The sequence below is a fragment of the Camellia sinensis genome, chromosome 8, assembly GCF_055761805.1.
Source record: "Camellia sinensis isolate YWXY chromosome 8, ASM5576180v1, whole genome shotgun sequence".
Taxonomy (NCBI): Eukaryota; Viridiplantae; Streptophyta; class Magnoliopsida; order Ericales; family Theaceae; genus Camellia; species Camellia sinensis.
In genome coordinates this window covers 169754363-169774466 of record NC_138968.1, presented here as the reverse complement: position 1 = coordinate 169774466, position 20104 = coordinate 169754363, and positions in this window count along the sequence as shown.

Genomic DNA, 20104 nt, shown 5'->3' with positions numbered 1-20104 from the left:
CAATATTCCGACGGTCAAAATCTTTCCATGCAAGGGAGTCAGCAGGATGCCTGAAGACACCATCATCAGTTCGTTCCTCTGCATGCCATCTCATTAACTTGGCCGTCTTGGATGACATAAACAACCTCTGCAACCTTGACTTTAAAGGAAAATACCTCATCTGTTTTGCAGCTACTTGTTTGCCACCTGTGTTAGGACCATTTGAACCACCATCACCATTTGATTTCCATCTACAACTGTTGCATATGACACATTTATCAAGATTGGCGTCCTCGTTTTGAAACAACATGCAACTGTTGGGACATGCATCCCACGTCTCATACGTGAAGCCCAAATCTGTTGTGACCTTTTGAGCTTTATAATATGAGTCCGGGAGTTTCACACCCAACGGAAACGCCTCATTCAATAACTCAAGCAACATGTCAACAGACTTGTCCGTCCACTGATTAAGCACCTTCAAATGTAGAAGTCGAACAATGAATGACAAAGATGTGAACTTCTGACAACCCGGATACAATTCACTTTGTGCATCTTGAAGAAGTTTGAAATACTTTGCAGTCTCTGCATTTGGACCGAGCTGGGGTTCAGATGCACGGGGATCAGGCCCCTGTGGTTCATCACCCTCAACACTTGTACCGGCATGTGGATTTCCCATAGCCCCTTGTATCATTCCAATCATATCATCTCCAATGTCTAAATTAGCTAATGTTTCATTCTCTCGATTACTATGCAGAGATATGTAAGATTCCCCATGATTAATCCAATGTTTGTATTTTTTAAAAAAACCATTCAAAATCAGATGCTCCCGTACACCATCTCGTACAAAATAGTATCGATTCTCACACTTCCTACACGGACAACTGATCATCGAACCTTCAACCCTATTGGTGTAGGCAAACACAAGGAATTCATCAATCCCATTAATGTATTCACTCGACATCCTATTTGGCAAATCAATCCAACTCTTATCCATCATCTGTACACATCCACAATAATATCTCACCAAAGTAACTCTAAATATAATACCTACACATAAATATTCACTCGACATCCTATTTGGCAAATTAACGAAATGTCTAAAATTCCTATTTAAGGTTTAAATTAATTAAATTAAAAATTTAAGATTTATTTTATTATAAGGGTTAAAATCCTGTTTTTTTTTTTTGTATTTTTTTTATTTTCTCTTAAATATTTTTATGACTTATTTAAACATTCGCAATTTAAATTTGTAATCGAACCATTACATGTGTATGATATCAAACCCCCATTGTCAAAATTTTATTTCGTTAGTAAAGTTTTTTCAGACCTCCACTGACTTTCCGTGGTTAAAAACACCCCCATTAGTTAAAGATAAAACTTCATGACTTTATAATTGAGTTTATATTATTATTAAAACTTTATAATTGAGTTTGTCTCATGGTTATTTGTAATTGAATCTTCTTAAACACCAATATAATTTGAGACGATTTAAACAATTAAAGTATTAGTTTAATTTATTTCGTTCTTAAGTTCGTAAACTCAACACAAGTAACTAAAAAATACCAAAAATAATATATTTTTAATGTTTGACTAGCTGAAACTACTAACTGCATTTACTGAGCCAAAACTACGAAAACTAAAATAGCTAACTTGATAGTTATTAGTTCAATGGAGTTGAAATTTAGTGATTTAATTACTGTTTTAATTAAAAAAATAAAAATAACTATTTTGATAGAGATGCTCTAATATAATATGAATAAGAAAATAGTTGTTTGGCCGGATGATGTGGTTGTCTAAATTATAAGATTAAAATTTTTCACATTATGTTAGGTTGCTACTGTTACTGATTTTGACAAACTATTTCTAATTAGAGCATATGATTTGAAAAAAATAAAAAAATAAAAAACTTGAAGGATTGAATGGTAAAATTGATAATTTATGGATGAAATAGAAAAAAAAAATGATAATAGTTGAAGAGATATAAATGAAAACAACCATAAAAATAATTAAAAAAATTACAAACACTAATTGATAATAATTGATAATAATTGATAAATGTTGATAATAATTAAAAAATAAACAGATTTATTAATAACCATGAGACAAATCTGTTATATATAGACAGATTTCAGATTTATATACATATATATAGACAGATTTATTAATTAAAGTATGTTCTTAATTAAAGTATGTTATTAATAAACAGATTTATATATATATATATAGACAGATTTATATATATATATAGACAGATTTATATATATAGATTTCGGATAAACAGATTTATATATATATATAGACAGATTTCAGATTTATATATATATATATATATATAGATTTATATACATTGCATATATATATATATACACAGATTTATATATATATACACAGACCGAGAGAGAGAGAGAGAGAGAGAGAGAGAGAGAGTCGTCGCCGGAGCACCACTCTTGTCGCCGGAGCCGTCGCCGCCGCACCACCGATGTCTTCCTCGTAGGCCGTTTGGGGAATTTGGGGGTGAAGTTAGGGATTTGGGGAGGAGGATCGAGCGGCAGCCAAGAGGAAAAAGAAGGGGTTTTTTTTTTTGGACTTTTTGCGACGGTATGATGTAGACCGTCGCAAATAGAAGGCAAAACGGCGCCGTTTGAATTAATCCTTTTTTGCGACGGCAAATTTCCGTCGCAAATGATATATGCCGTCTCCAAAAAAAGGTTTTTTGCGACGGTTTTATTTACCGTCGCTAATACTTCCGCATTTCTGACCCCTCCGCTTGGTTTCATTACCGACGGGTCAGTACCGTCGCTAAAGGCTATTATTTGCAACAGGTGCAGTTACCGTGGCAAAAAACCGTTTTTTGCGACGGGGGGCGCGGCGTCACTAAAACTCCGTATTTTTTGCTATGTTTTCTTATAGTGCGATCATGGATTCAAGATCATCATTGCGCAGACTATGACAAGTTCTTCGACTTTCAATATGATTCCTCAAACCTCACCTCATGTAAACCCACGGGCTTTGGGCCCCACCAGAGCCATTCAAAAGTAAGGCCATAAAAAGTCCCCCCTTTTTTCCCGGTCTCCAAGGCACCAACACGACCCACGTGGAGAAAACACAGCTGTTGTCCACCCCTCCCCTCAATCACTACGTGAGAGTGAGCCCAGGTTATGTACCAAAGACGCTATTTCATTAGTGTCAACAGAAACTCCGGTGGTACGCAACCACCATCTTTTTCCATACATATAGCCCACGAACTGGTTGCATCAGTAGCTGAATCACGGTGAACCCAAAGCTGTTAGCAACAACACCAGAACCTCACCAACATAGAAACGTTGGCACCGAAACTGACCAACTTTATTTTTCCACCTTGAGTTTGCTCATTTTAGCCACAACCGAGCATTAACCTCGAGCAGACCTTAATACACCAACTCAGTCTAGCAATCTGTTATAAACCAGAGCTCCAACATAGCACAAAATGACCAAACCGAGACTGAAGTAGAGATACCTCCACCGTCGGCAGAACACAAATCGAACCACCAGGTTGCAGGTATGGTGTCAACATAGGCAACTTTGCAAACAGTGCGATGAAATTAAGGATAATACGACCATCGTTGAGTCGACCAGTGGGATGATTGAAAAAGGTTTGTCCATATGGGTAATAACTGGAAGCACCTGGTTTGCTTCCATTGATATACTGGTTGTTTCCTGGATCGAATAGCGAGTCTCTGAACACGAACAAAGCCGACTTCATTGTGGGTTTCATGGGCTCAGTGGTGGTGGAAATGACACTACTTGCAAAGCTTGTTATTATTATTAGGACACACAACTCATGAATGCTTAACTTCGCCATAGATGATGATGCTATCTTAACCATCACTCTCTTATCACTGTGTGTTGAAATTGTGATTGTGAGAGAGTAGAGAGAGAGACATATATTAAAAAAATATCGTTCCCACTCATCATACCCCACCAAAGAGATAAGAGATAAAGTATATTTTTCTCTTTAATCATTTTCTTCCACCTATTTTGAACCCTACTCCAGCACCTCCTCTTATTAATTATTATTATTATTATTATTATTATTAGATATATATTTTTTTTTGAGTCATTACAACCTACCCTCCTTAAAGAAATTTCTTTCTCGAAATTTAAACTAGATAATCTCGCTGAATCAAAATCAATTATAACTGTAGAAACGCCATCATGGCATGATAACACAACCTCCCCATTAAGAATAAGAAAGTCACCCTACTGCCACCCACAAACTCCCTTAGGTACTTACCATTGCATCAACAAAATTCTTTGACCTCTACCTGAGCCAACAGCTAGTACACCAGTAACGAACCAAATCATTACTTTGCACCACAATTGATTATATAAACCCTTACTAGTATAAACCATCAAATGATTCTTCTATCCACATCGATAACCCATAGCAACAAAATAGGATCTAATCCCTTGGACTTCCCAAAATACCAAGACGCCATACCTTATTGGCAATAACCCAACTTCAATGAACTATCTCCATCGCCCAATGCACAATGCATCCTGAGGCCAAAATAACTATCACTACTCCGAGACCTTAACAAAACGAAATAATAACTCTTCAAAAGCACTAACCACGAAATCAAATAGTAACCGTCAACCGTCACAAAACAGACAATACCTTACCAACATTATTCTACATCACACTAATATTATGATAATCCACGAGATCAAGCCCAAATTGAACAACTCTTACCATACCAACTCACTTATTGACAAGTATTAATACTGTTCTTTAGGCCAGTTAACTGAATAGTTTACCTCTCACCCTAGAAGTATACAAAACCAATCACGACAAGACACATATAAGATTAACATTGAAACAGTTCTAAGATTCCCAAATAGTTAATAAATAGATTAACCTCCAATTATAATAAAATCTCCCCAAAGGAAATTTAATGTACATCCAAATATTACGACTCTCAAACATTGATAAAAAGGTTTGGATACTTCTCACGGACTTCCACCTCATGTTCCCAAGTCGCCTTCTCAATCCCGTGGTGTCTCCACAACATTTTCACCAAGGGACAAATATGAACAAAAGATACATAGACACATTTGGAGAATATGCCGTTACTGACAAGGAATATTCTGTAAGTTGACGTCATCGCGCGTAAGCAAAACACGCAACAAGGAAATAAAACACGAATGCAGGGATAAGGGGTTTTGAACCCCTAACCTCAGGCTTTGTCCCTTGGTCCCTCAACCACTGAGCCAAACCACTGAACCCAAGTTGCTCTTGTGACAAAAATAGTTGAATAAATGTATGTAATGTGTAAATATACAATATAGATACATATATGTATACAACTTCCCGCTTCTCTCTCTTCTTTTGAAAACGAATAATTGTATGTAATGTGTAAATATACAATATAGATACATATATGTATACAACTTTCCCGTTTCTCTCTCTTTTTTCGAAAACTGCGTCTGACACGCGGTCTTACTTTTGCGTCAATTGGCTGACAAAAGCAGACCTCCTCGATTACCGCTCGCCTTGTCTATCTCTCCCTCCTTGTCTTTTTCTCTTTTGCATTCTTCTAAATCAGTATCTTCTCTCTTCTACTTATTCACTCATTTTTCCTTCTTCTTTATCATTCTCTTCTGTTTCGTCTTCCTCATCGAGAGAAAAAGAGAGACTGTATAGAGGAGAAAAGTTATCCCAAAACTCAGTCTATTCTCTGACTCTCCTTTCTTTCCCTTTACACTTCTCTTCACACATGGCCTTATCTCGTCCTCTCACTCTCTTTCCGGACCTTAATGATCCAAGCTCTCCTGGACCGAGTATCCCTGCTCTTACTCTTCCTAACCTTCCTGGACCGAGTGCCTCTGTTCCTACTCTCTCTAACCTTTCTGGACCGAGTGCCCCTGCTCTTACTTTTCTTAACTTTCCCATGATGTCAGTTGACCAAATCATGGCTGCTCAATTTGACATTGAGGCCAACCACTTCACATTAAGCTCTTGTGTGGAGATAGTGACTGCGGTTACCAAATTATCTCACCGGTTGCAGAATAGGACCAGTGAAGTACAACAGTTAAATGCCCAACTTTCTCTACTCCAGTGCATGTACAAAGATGCGTGGGTAGAGATTTGCGCCCTGAAGGCGGAGAATAAGGAGTTGAAACGGAAGACCACCGTCATGACCCGATTTAGAGGACCTTCATACTTCGCCTTTGATAACCAGCAGGGAGTTAACTCTCTCGGCGGTCCTATTCACACTGAGGCGGAGCCTTCAAGGGTCTCCCAAGGGGACAAAAAAAAGGAAGAGCTCGGTGAGAGAGTCGAGTAAGTAAAGTCAACATGTGGCTGTCATAAAAAACAAGATCCCTCTTTTTTTTTTTTTTTTTTTTTTTTTTTTGCACATCAATGGCGTAATTGGCATAATACTTTGAGCTGGAAAACAATTTTGTTTGACTAAATTTGAGAATGATTGAATTTTGAACTCTGAACTGAACATTGATTCCATACTGACCTGAATCAAAATCATGGCTTAACGAAAGAAAAACAAAGCAAGACAATCCAAACACACTTATATACACTGACTGGTATTAACGGAAGAAAAACCGTGTAAATCAATACATTGGCAATAGAATTACAGAACAAGAAGGGATTTCTCACAACCTAAGGTGCTTGTACTAACTCTGGCGTGGTAACAGCATACACACTTGCAGTAGGTCTCTGATCTACCTGTTCCCCTCCTCCTGCGCCGGAATCTCATATGGTATTTGCATCTCGTGCCTCTTGGGCCTACCGTGCCTACCACTCCCCCTTCCACGTTCTATCATCCTAATAAAGGTAACACTCGAGATTGGCATAGTCACAATTGTGCCGAAGCTAACTTACTCACGTCCTAAGGTAATGGACAACAGTTAATTCATTCCACATAAGCACATATAGATTTTCTTTCTAGATAATGATTGTCCCATGACATTGCTAGAGTTCCAATCAGAAATAGCAGTCATCAAGTGTTCTTCTGACTGGACTTCCAGGAACTCAAAGATCCAATCAACATCTCAGAAGTCAAACCCCATACCCATATAATCGCATAAGCATGTTATCACATAGCACCTTATCATACCGATATCTCTATCAAGCGAGATAAACCCATTGTGGTACTAAACACTTCCCACGTGCCCAAAGTATTCGAACCCAGTACGCTCTGATACCAAGTTGTCACTCCCCCAAAATAATACAATAAAGATAACTCATATACGGAATAAATATGAGAGACAACATAGTTTCATATATCAGAGTTCACTGTTTAACAACCAGTTAAATGCCATGTTGGCTTACATGTTTCCAATTCATTGCTTGGTTACACAAATTGAGTCTCGCTCATTACATCTTAAGCCCTTGGCTTTACAAATAACTAACATACACACATAAGGCATAATTAAGAAGCTCTTTCTTCCTAAAACTCCATCCACACTATTGCCATGAAGGAAGAATCTCACCTGTACATAAAAATGGTATTCCCATATAGGGTGAGCCAACAGCCCAGTAGAAATAATCTAACACAATTTATGAGATTTAGCAAAGGTATAAATACCATGTACATGCACAATACCGATCCTGAAACATGCACAAGACCTGCATATCCATATGCCACTAAGACCAGCCTTATTCCATTTTCCTTTAATTTCATTTCTAGTTCATATATGCTACACAATTCATGAGTTAAATTAGTTATCTTTCAACAATCAAAATGAGATTACAACTCAATGATTTTCCAATTATGCAAAACTTACATAAACACTTCAAACTTGCCATTTTACGGATATTCCGTCCGAAGGAATCGGCACCCATTTATATATAAATTTCGGGTCTTTCACCCAGGACATTCCGGCCAACTTGCTTTAAATGGAGTCCATCCCCTTTCTCCTCCCAAACAAATATACATATGCAATGTATTTATAAACATAATCACATATGGAGTACATCCCCTTTCTCCTCCCAATAAACATGCATATACAATGTATCTATAACATGGTCATATTCAATAACACCAACAATGGATTAGCATTAAATCGCTTAATCCTCATACAATTTCTACAACAATCATGGTTATCCTCCACCGGTAGCCCAATGCAATTATTTCTAAAGAGATGTTCAATATCAAAATAAATAGTTTATTCAAAACTTTCATAGGTGAGATAATACATATCCAATATTACCATTCATAATCACAACCTTCCAATTTCACGTTTTCAAGGTTAATCCCAATTATTTATGCAAAATAATAATTTAATCAAAATTAGGGCAAAATCCCCCTTTCACCAAATATCAACCCAAACACCAAAATCAACTATTTTGGCACAACATGATCTTATATTCAAGCCCCATACTTGTTTACCTCATATTCATCAAAACTCCTCTTTTCATTTCACACCCAAATCCTAGATTTGTCTAAACCACAACCAAATCTCATCATCTATACACAATAGCAAATAACTAAGCTAAAAATCATATTAAAATGTAGAAAATCCCTATCTCAAGTTTTAAAAAAGAGCTAATCTAAAAATACAAATATCACTCGATCATGGATCCGAGATCATCATTGCGCAGATTATGACAAGCTCTTTGACTCTCAATATGATTCTTCAAACCTCACCTCATGTAAACCCACGGGCTTTGGGCCCCACCAGAGCCATTCAAAAAGTAAGGCCATAAAAAGTCCCCCCTCTTTTGCTCGTTCTCCAAGGCACCAATACGACCCAAGTGGGGAAAACACAGCTATTGTCCACCCCTCCCCTCAATCACTACGTGAGAGTGAGCCCAGGTTATGTACCAAAGACGCTATTTCATTGGTGTCAACAGAAACTCCGGCGGTACGCAACCATAATCTTCTTCCATACATACAGCCCACGGACTGGTTGCATCAGTAGCTGAATCACGGTGAACCCAAAGCTGTTAGCAACAACACCAGAACCTCACCAGCACAGAAACGTTGGCACCAAAACTGACTAACTTTATCTCTCCACCTTGAGTTTGCTCATTTTAGCCACAACCGAGCATTAACCTCGAGCAGACTGTAATGCACTAACTCAGTCCGGTAATCCGTTATAAACCAGAGCTCCAACATAGCACAAAATGACCAAACCGAGACTGAAGTAGAGATACCTCCACCGTCGGCAGAACACAAATCGAACCACCAGGTTGCAGGTATGGTGTCAACATAGGCAGCTTTGCAAACAGTGCGATGAAATCAGGGATAATACGACCATCGCTGAGTCGACCAGTGGGATGATTGAAGAAGGTTTGTCCATATGGGTAATAATTGGAAGCACCTGGTTTGCTTCCATTGATGTACTGGTTGTTTCCTGGATCGAATAGCGAGTCTCCGAACACGAACAAAGCTGACTTCTTTGTGGGTTTCACAAACTCAGTGGTGGTGGAAATGACACTACTTGCAAAGCTTGTTATTATTATTAGGACACACAACTCATGAATGCTCAACTTCGCTATAGATGATGATGCTATCTTAACTATCACTCCCTTATCACTATGCGTTGAAATTGTGACTGTGAGAGAGTAGAGAGAGATATATATTAAAAAAAATATCCTTCCCACTCATCATACCCCACCAGAGAGATAAGAGATAAGAGATAAAGTATATTTTTCTCTTTAATCATTTTCTTCCACCTCCTTTGAACCTACTCCAGCACCTCCTCTTATTTATTATTATTATTATTACTATTATATATATTTTTTTGAGTCATTACAGTGGTAACCTTGGAATCTTATCATTTCATCACTAATGAGTATGAAATGGTTCAAGTTTTCATGTGTTCAATTAACGTCCGATTGAACATAATCAAATTATTATCTTGCTCACTTTTAATTCCAAGTTTTAGTTACCTTTCCATCCTTTAATTCATATAAGTCCAAGGGTGAGTTTAAGTCCTCTAATAGAAAGAGGACTCAAACCAAAAATTATTTTAGGCATGAAAGAGACATCATACCGTTGGTGATGAACCCCCTAAAGAATTAAACCATTAAGCATGACATCTTAATCTCATGCTTCAAACAAATAAGTAGTTTGAACCACTTTCAAAGCAAAACAAAAAGCCAAGAAAGGAGGGAGGTTGCAGAGATTATTAGTGCTGAAAATGAGTGAGAAAAGCATAAATAAATGTTATCTACTCAAACAAGACATTGTCTAAGGCCTAGAACACCAAACTCATGAGGACTATTATACTATAAGTATGTAAAACAAAGCTCAAATGTAACTAGCATCCCAAAACAATACTAAAATAGTCTAAAATAAGTCCTAAGACATGTTGGAATTGAGCTAAAAAAGTCTAGAGTAATATGCTAAAACAAAGCACAAACTAGGCTAGCAAGCAAGACACAAGGAGGGGATGCTAACCCCTCCAAATTTGGACTTCAAAATATGATTTTGGCCACTGAAATAGTTCTAAAAATCAGTGTTTAAAAGCTTAAAAAAAGATAGTAAAAGGGTGGAAAAAACAAGGGCTAAGGCCTCCAAAACAAGGTATAAAGAAAGACTATCAATCTTTCAACCTTTAATTGCCTTAAACCCAAGCTTCAGCCCAAAAAACACAGAGTTTTGATAGCCCAGAACAATGGAAAAACAGTAGTAAAAATAGTAGATAAAGCAAGCAAATAGGTAAAGCCTTATACCTCCTGAAGAGAAGAAGCAATTCAAGCAACAAAACCTGGCAAATAACACACTCTACAGCTCAAACAAGCCTCAAAAGTACCTCAGCTCAAACATGAGGAGATTTGGTTAAGGGTGTATAGGCAAAGGTTGAAAATTTGTAGGCAAAAGTATAGAGATTTGATAGAGAGAGAGAGAGAGAGAGAGAGAGAGAGAGAGAATTGTAAAGAAAGAGGAAAATTTGGTTAAGGGTGTATAGGCGCGTGTTTTCAGTCTTTCACCCTGGACACTCAGGCCAATTTATCAATTCATCTACACCTCCTAATCGGACTTACCAAACGTATTCACCCTATATATATTTTCCATTGATCTTATTACAATATCCTTTTCCTTCATGAAGTGAAGGTTTTCCAAAAATAAATTCACAATGCAAATTAATAACTTTAATGAGCATGCAATGCAATGAATTTCCATGCCTCACAACATTCTCCAATTCAAGTAACTTGATACGATATCAATTCAACACGTTTCTCATTTCCTCTCTTCAATATTATTTCACGAAATAACTACTTGTGATAAACCCATGGCAACATCAATCTCTCATTAAGCACAATTAATAACAAGTTAGCCTCGTTAAGACTACATGTAATGTTTTCAACATCAAACCCAAAGACTTATATTACAATTCTCACATTCCATGGTACACAACCTTTCTCCACTTCCCATCTATACAAGTTCAAGTGTTTAACAAATATGTAAAAAAATAACACCCCATTTTTCATACATCAATTAGATTGTCATTTGCTAAACATGTAATGGAATTACTCTCATTCCTCCCCTTGACACAAGACAAATAAAGAATTTTATAGACATTTCTCTTATTTTCCAAAATCCCCAAAAGTTTAGGGTTTTTTTTTTTTTTTTTTCCATCAAAGACAAACCTTTCACCATTCCGTTGAGGTAATCCTACCAAAATCATCATTCTTGAGTTTTATAGAAGAAAATCCTCAAGGAAATAAAAGTTGAGATTTAAACCCATCTTTTCAAAACTCTCTCTCTCTTTATTTAGTGCAAAATTAAAATCAACACAATAACCTCATGAAAACTCTTAAATCAACATTCATATAACAAAACATGTATGTATGACTCAAGAAATCCCTACCACAAGCTTTGATGAAGAGAAGAGAGAAAACCCTAGATTCAAGATGGAAGATCCTTCAACCTCTCATACAACAAGGAAAACCCTAGCTTTGATCTCCAAGAGTAGAGGATGATGATAATCTTAAGCCCGAAACTACAAGAAAAGTAACTTATGGTGACGAAAAGTTGTGAAGAAAATAAATTTCGTTACTAAATAAGAATAATTCGTGACGAATTATAAAATTTTGTCACATATAATAAAAAAGTAAAAATAATAGGTGTCGAAATTTATTTTTGTCAATAAATACTTCTTTTCAGGTGAGGAAAAATTAAATTTCGTCACTAAAGATTTTCCCTCTAATTTTTTTGGGTGGCACCAAAATTTTGAGATTTTTGGTGAGAAAATTTTTTGTCACTAGTTATAAAATTATTAGTGAGAAATATATTTTCGCCACTAATAATTTTTAATATTTTTGAGATTTTTTGGTGAGGAATTAATGTTGTCACCAATTTTGGTGGGAAAAATTTTGAGTATTGAGCAGGTTTTTTCCCCTTTTTTTGTTTATCATCTCCTTTCCATTTATCATCTCGATATCTCTCTCAAAACACACGCACCTAATACTCTCCGCCATCGCTCTTTGCCCTCGCTACTCCCCCTTTAGCGCCTACACTACCGTCGGCCCTTGTTGTCTTTCTACGTCGCGGCTGACATCGCATCTCTGAGCAAGCATATTGTTCTCTCTCTATACTGGACTTGTATAAATAGGGCTCCACTCTCTGCATCAAACCCAGGTTCTTTTTCTCTATTTTTTCTTGTATTTCATCAATTTGATTGAGCTATTGTAGAATTTTTATGGGTTTTCAATCTTCACAATTTTTTTAGCTTCTAATATGGCTTTATTGCTGATATGTTAAATAAATTTTGAATTGTTTTCTTTATTGAGCGATTTAAAAGCTTTGATTTATCATATGGGTTTTCAAGTTTCATATATTTTTTGGAATTTTTTCAGTAGTTGATGCATTTAGTTAGCCATTACTGCTCTGCTCAAGGATTAGATTTCTAAACTAGGGTTTCGATTTTGGTGATTTGTGCAATTTGATTCCTTCTAGTCTACCGCCTAAAGATGGTATTTTTATTTTGTTATTATTCTACTCTGTGTCTATCAAAATTATTTGGGCGAAAAGGACATTTATTTTAATTATTCATTTGGATATTAAGTTATTTCTAGCGAGATTATTTCTAAGATCAATGACTTTGGACTGTGATATTCTGATTAATGATATTGATAATGAAGCTGTAACACACTAACATTGTTACATTATTGTTTAGTTGATAGCAAAAAGAAATTCTGGATGTTAGAAATACTTTATGTTTGCCTTACAAACAAACCAGATGGCATGGAATAACTCTATGTTCAACAAACCAAATGGCATGGAATAACTCTTTTAAAAATAAATCAAAAATAATAAAATTAAATTACAATTTCTAAAACAAAACAAAATACAAAATTAAGAATCTAAATGATAGAATCTACTCAAAAAGTACCTTACATCACAACAAAGTGGCAAGTTTGATACTTGGGCGGTTTCCTATCAAACGTGGGCCTTTTAAAACCAATCCACCAATATTAATCTAGATAACTATTTACCATTCTATTATCCTATGATCCAAATAGACTAATTAAGTTGTCTTCATTTAGTAATGCTCTCCATTATGGTGTTTTTGAAATGTATCTTTATCTTGATGGTATTGTAGCAGAGGTTGGTTAGAGATTTTTACAAAATCCTCAATCAAGTGAGTACTGAAGAAATCTCAGATGACCTGAAGTTGTCGAAGTCATTTTTGAGCAACAATTGCTATTTTATTTGAGCAACAATTTCGTAAATATATAAAAACCTTGGTTTTACTTTATTTGATTTAAGAAAGTGAAAGACACTGTTCTTATGAGTACAATGAAACAAAAATGAAGGAAAATGATGAAGATTTGAAGAAAAGAAGCTAGAGAGAGAGAGAGAGTCTAATTTTGCTCTAGTTTTCATTCTGTTCTTTGAAGAAGAAGACATAAGTTTTATCCTGTGTGAGTGTGTTTTTTATACAACCTAGTTAATTATTCAGTGTGGTTGTGTCCTAGGATGGTTTTTACATCCTACTGAATTAGTCATTTAGTGAGGTTGAGTCTAAAATTATTTATTACATACTAATTGTTTTGAGACAATTGGATGGTTAATTTTATATCAGAAATTATCTTTTTGTTTATATATTGAAATTGATTTTGCCTATTTGATTCTTGCATAAAAATTTGTGAGATTTCAGTTTGTGAAATCTAGTTATAGCAGATTTTTGTGGGCCTGAGTTGTAGTAGATTATTTAAAATAAAATAAAAGAAAATTTGAAGGTAAAAGAAATTTATTTTCTTTTGGTGGGAGTATATTTTAATATACTAAAATAATTTTTTATTCAAAAAAATAAATTATTGAATCAAAGGCATCTCTGTCGACACTAAGAATTATGCGAAAATTAACATTCAGGTTATTGAACATTTTCTGTATTTATTATGTGCTCCATCACCATCAAAATTTTTTATTTGGTTTTATCTGTTTTGTGTGAGAATTAGCAATGTACAAGTTTTCCTATTTCTGACCAGCTAGAGTTATACCCCCCAAATAATGTTTACTTGAAAATTATACCTCAACAGTTTGTCATTTTCACATTTTTTAATTACTTAAAAAGTCCTAGTGTATATGCAAGATATTTCTGTATGCATATTTTAGCTTTGATTTTTTCATGCTTTATTTATTATGTGCACATATCAATTAGGTTTTACAATTTGGCTTAATAGATAGTTAAGTGAGCAGAACATGCTCTCACTGAACTTGTATGTTTATAAAGTTGGGCACAATTCTAAATAAACTGAGTCTAGATTTTAATGGATCAAGCCTCTTTAAAATAGCAAGAAATACGTATGTGCAAGGGAACTGTTACTTTTGATCTGTTTTTGGCTCTGGCAATTTCTTGTACCCCATTAAAAATAATAAGCACTATTATTTTTTTTGCTTCTGTTTAAAGTGCTTTAAAATGAGGAGGTGAATTATGTCTACTTAGCAACCAGTAAAATATTTGCAACTTTCTTGACTTTATACTTAGATCTATATTATCATACTTAACTTTTTGCTCTTTGTTTTGTTATTTTTGCAATTGAGTTCTGATTTGTTGTCGCATTTTCATGCTGATAATACCCCCAGGCTCAACTTAACATATTGCCTTTTATTTCTTTTAACTTGTATGTTATTGTTCTTAAGAATTTCATGGGGGAAATTATTGAATTCTCTGTTGACAGAATTTTTGCTCAGCTTCACTTTTGCTCATCTGCCTTTTAAGGCTGGTGAAAATTAGGGTAACAAATGTTTCTACAGTTGTCAGTTAAGGATCCTGTGGATGGAGGAGCTTTCAGATGCATAATATGTAGACTATGCTCTTTGAGATTTTTCTGTGCTAGTTTTTATTATGATAACAGGAGGGTTTTATTTTTGTGCTGGTTTTATTTTGATGACAGTATGAGGATTTGATTGGATGATCTTCACCTAAACAAACTTTATTTATTGTTAACAATTTGTGGGATTCTTTTCTCACTCTCAGTGAGTTGGAAAATGTGGGGTGTTTGACTGTTGTCGAACCAATTTGTATGAGTTTTTTAATTAGAGCAGATGTACTGCAGCTGGGAATTGGTGTAGCATATGCATAAATTATCATCATCATGACATTATAATAATGTGTCTTGTGCTATCTACATTATCCATGACACATTACCAATGGACTGATTTCCCTATTTTGGTGATCAACACAATCTTCCTAGTATAATTAGTAACTAGAGGACTAGTCCTACTATTAGCTGAAAATAGAAAAGTGATCAATGAATCAGAACCATTTGTCTGAAACCTTAATTGCATCTGAACTGGATGTAAATGGGGAAATTTTAATATTCCTGAAATGTTTGTTGATTTGTACAATGATCAATAAATCAGAGATGTAATTTTCAAGTAAGGAGGGATTATTTAAGTTATGGAAATATGTCTTTTTTTTTTTTTTTTTGCCTTGATGACTTCAGGTTGACACTAGTGTTGTTCCAATAAAATTTGACCATGCATCCCATGTCTTATTTTGGTTTGATGTTGGGCACTACACTAGCTCAATTTTGATTGAATAATCAGGCCAAATTGTATTTTTCACTCTCATCAGTTTGCTATTGTTTCAAAGATATTGATCAAGTCTTTCTATCTCTGATATCTTAGTGTGATAGTTATGATGGTTAAGAATATTGTCTCACTGAAGAAGTGTTTTGCAGGAATGCTTCACGTGGTTTATGTCAATGTGAAAAGGATTAATGGAAAACTGTCCAGAAGGGGCTTTGTAGCTCTGTCATGTCACCTTATGAGGATAGATATATTGATGTTAAGTTCATTGGTGAAATTTCTAGTCCTGTCACATTGACAGATGAAGATGGTCAGGCATTTATTTCCTGGTTTTTGGGTCTAATTCTTATTTTGTTCTCTCTCTCTCTCTCTCAATGTTTATTTTTGGTTTTTATGGTTTGTGCAGAGTTTCAAAGATGGCGTTTACTTTGTCTTGCTTTTGGTTTTGTTTTATTGTTGTTGGCATCAGTGGTCAGTAGCTAGGTTCCTTTCTATTATAGCAGTTCAATGGAAATTGGAGTTTTGCTTGTCATTATAATCCTTCTTTTTCAGGTATTTGGATTTGGTGGCATTGTACAGTAGTTTTTTTCAATTTGTTTCTTTTCAACTTGCTCTAACTTCTTTATTCTCATATGGTGTGCGACCTCTTGATTGTAAGGTTTTAAACTTAATTTTATTGCACATCAAATATCAAAGTTGACTTCTTTAATTGTACAGAAATCCTGAAATCTTTTGAAAATTGAACCTCGGTTAAGAGTAAAAGTAGACTGGTGTTCACTAGCTGTATTGGCAATGTGACTAATGCTATAAAAAATCTTGTAACTTGTGTGGCTTTTTTTTTTTCTTTCAAATATTTATTTTTATTTAATTTTATAATTTCATGATAGCTTCAAGGGAGAAGAGATGGGAAGAAGAATAAGTTATGATGTTTGTCCTTCTCTAGCTTTAGAATTGAAAGATAAAGAGAACGGAAAAGTATTCTTTTCACTATATTGAAGAATTTTTGCCAAATGAGTACTGTTTACTGCAATTTTATTACTTGCTAGATAGCTTTAGAATTTCATATTTTCCTATGAATCCATTTTACTTTCAAAATTCAACAATAAGGTCTAAAACAGTGGAGTCAATGTGACTTCTTCTATCCTCTCTTCTTTTGCACTCCGTCTATCCGTATCTACTTGTGTCTTGCTTTCAAAGTCTTTACTTAACATCTAGGGGCCATTGGCAAAAATGATAATCTTATTTTCCCCTCCCAAGATAAGCATTTTGTTTCATTATGGAAAAACAGTCACTAGTAAAGGGGCTGCTAGCTGTAGTGCAGTGTACTAATAAATATCAAAAACAAATTGAGATTACTGGTGGTGGATCGTGGATGAAGGTTGAGAGTATAACATGTGGAATACCTTATGTTGTCTCTCAATTAAATATGATATATTTAGATTCTTAGACGAGTTTTAAATTTTACCTCCCTGCAAGGGAGAGAAAGATGAGAGGGATGAAAGGTGCTTGTCCACTAGGTGTTGGGGTCGGGTTTGGCCATGTACGGTGGATGCCTGGTGGACTGTGTCTATGAGGTTGTTGAGTCACCCAACCTTGGTGTTTGGAGAAGTGGTTGCTGGGTTTTGTTTTAGAGGTGGTTGATAGCCATGGTGGCCCATGAGGCTTTGGTCAGTGGTGGCATGTGAGGCTGATTAGTTTGTCTCAAACATGTCCTGTGATTCTCTCTAGTTCTTGTTGCCATTAGTACTAGTGATACATGGTATTTCTGTAATCTTTTGGCATCTTTTGTTATCCGTGTTGCTTATCATCAAAGGATCACCTTAACTCTTTGAAATTTTGGATTGTTACATGCATTTCTACTAAATTCGTTTATAAAATAAAATTATTTATACAGGAGTTTAGATGTAATTGATAATATATTAATGTTTTCCTTATTTATTTTCTTCGCAGATTGGTTTTTGATGACATTTGGAAGCATACTTGCAAATCAAGATTAAGTTTGAATTTTTTTTTTCTTGTAAACTGATACTTAGTTCTAGTTGCAAATCAAGATTGAGTGTTTATTTTATTTTTTGTAGATTCCACGTTAGTTCATTTTGGGATTTGCTATGATGTTTTTTTATTTTTTGTTATTTTTATACTTAATGAAATATTATTAAATTTGTTTGATGGATATATTTTGATTTATAATATAAATTGTTTAGTAAATTTTTTGTGTGGAGTGGTGTATAATAGCTAGTGGATTTCTTACCACATTTAAAAGGCTATTGTGATATAAGCAGGGATATTTACGAAATAATAATTGAAATTGAAATATAAAATATAGAACAAGTTTAGTGACGAATATTTTCGTCATCTGTACTTGTTAGTTTGACAAAATGATTATTCGTCGCTAATAAATATTTTTTGTGACAAAATTTATCACAACTTATATATAAAAGTTTTCATTGATTTTGTTATTTGGTGACTAATAATTTCGTCATGTATATATATTTTTGTCACGAAATATATTTTGTCACCCATATCTGACTTTTGGAGACGAAAAGTTTCGTCAACTTTACATCTTACCGTGACGAAATTATTTCCTCATCAATGATCAACATGTGTGACAAATTTATTCGTCAACTAAAGTTATATATACAGTACTGAATAACTATTTGGTGACGAAAATGACAGTTTTTGGTGATAAAATGTTGTTTTATTGGTGACAAAAATTTTTGTCATCAAAGTAATTTTATTGGTGACGAAATTATTTTTCCTTACGGTGATTTTTAGTGACAAACATTCAATGACGAAACCAGTGAAGAAAATATTTCCTCACAAATATCTATAGTGACAAAATTAGCTCTTTGGAGACAAAAAATTTTCGTCATTCAAGACCCAACTTGTTGTAGTGAAGAAATCACAAGAAATCAAGGGTTTGGAATGCTAGATGAGGGTTTTTAGAGAGAAGGAGGAGAAAATATGAGGTTTAGAGAGTGAGAAGGAGAGGCCCCGAATGTGTTACAAATTCGGGCAAAAGACATAAAAAAATAGAGTTTCAGACTGCCAGAGTGCCACACATGCGGCGCCTATCCCCACACGTGTGGAGCGCCCCTCTCGCACGTGCGGCCCTCACCCCCGCACGTACGGTGAGCTATGTCGCACCTCAGCCCGCACCTACCTTTTAGGCAGTGTGCAACACTTTCAAGTTGAACCCTCCCGCACGTGCAGCCTCACTCCCCGTACGTGCGGCCTTGGGCCCCGTACGTGCGGCCCTAGCCCAGGAACCCAGAATTTTTTGTATCGGTCCCCAAGCACTCCGAACTCAACCTCACACCCTCCGGAACAAGTGAGATTCATCACCGAGCAAAACAAGAACAAGGACTTAAATTTTGACAACAATTTCAAGTCCAAACAAAAATAAAAGAAGGACAAAGAGAAGAAAGAAAGGAAAGAGAAAAAAAGAAAAACTCGGTCGTCACAACCTCCCCACCATAAGAAATTTCGTCCCCGAAATTTGAACAAACTCGCCAAACCAAGGTGCTCTAGCAATTATGATCATGTAGACAACACTACTAAGCTGCAACATCAATGTTTAACCAACATTTATCATTTTTTTCATCATCATCTCATCAAAACACAATCGCTCAAATCAGAAATAAAATGCAACATCTATATCAAAATAACAATTTTCCATAACTTCATGCTCAAATTAACAACACACACTACAACATGTGATTAGCAATTTAACATTTTTCCCTTCAACACTAGGGAACATTACAATCAAAACAAAACAATTAGGCATGCACAAATAAATCCGGGTACTTGGAGCGGAGCTCCGCTTCCCGTTCCCAAGTCGCCTCCTCAATCTCGTGGTGTCTCCACAATACTTTCACTAACGGTATGGTTTTGCCTCGTAGTACTTGTTCCCGGGTATCTAAGATTTGAACCGGTCGCTCCTCATGAGAGACATCTTCATGTACCTCCAAATCAACCCAATCTAATACATGAGAAGGGTCGGGTTCGTACTTCCTAAGCATTGACATATGGAACACATTGTGAACCCCCGAAAGTTGTGGCGGTAAAGCTAACCGATATGCCACCTCCCCAATTCTCTCCAATATCTCGAAAGGCCCAATGAACCTCGGAGACAA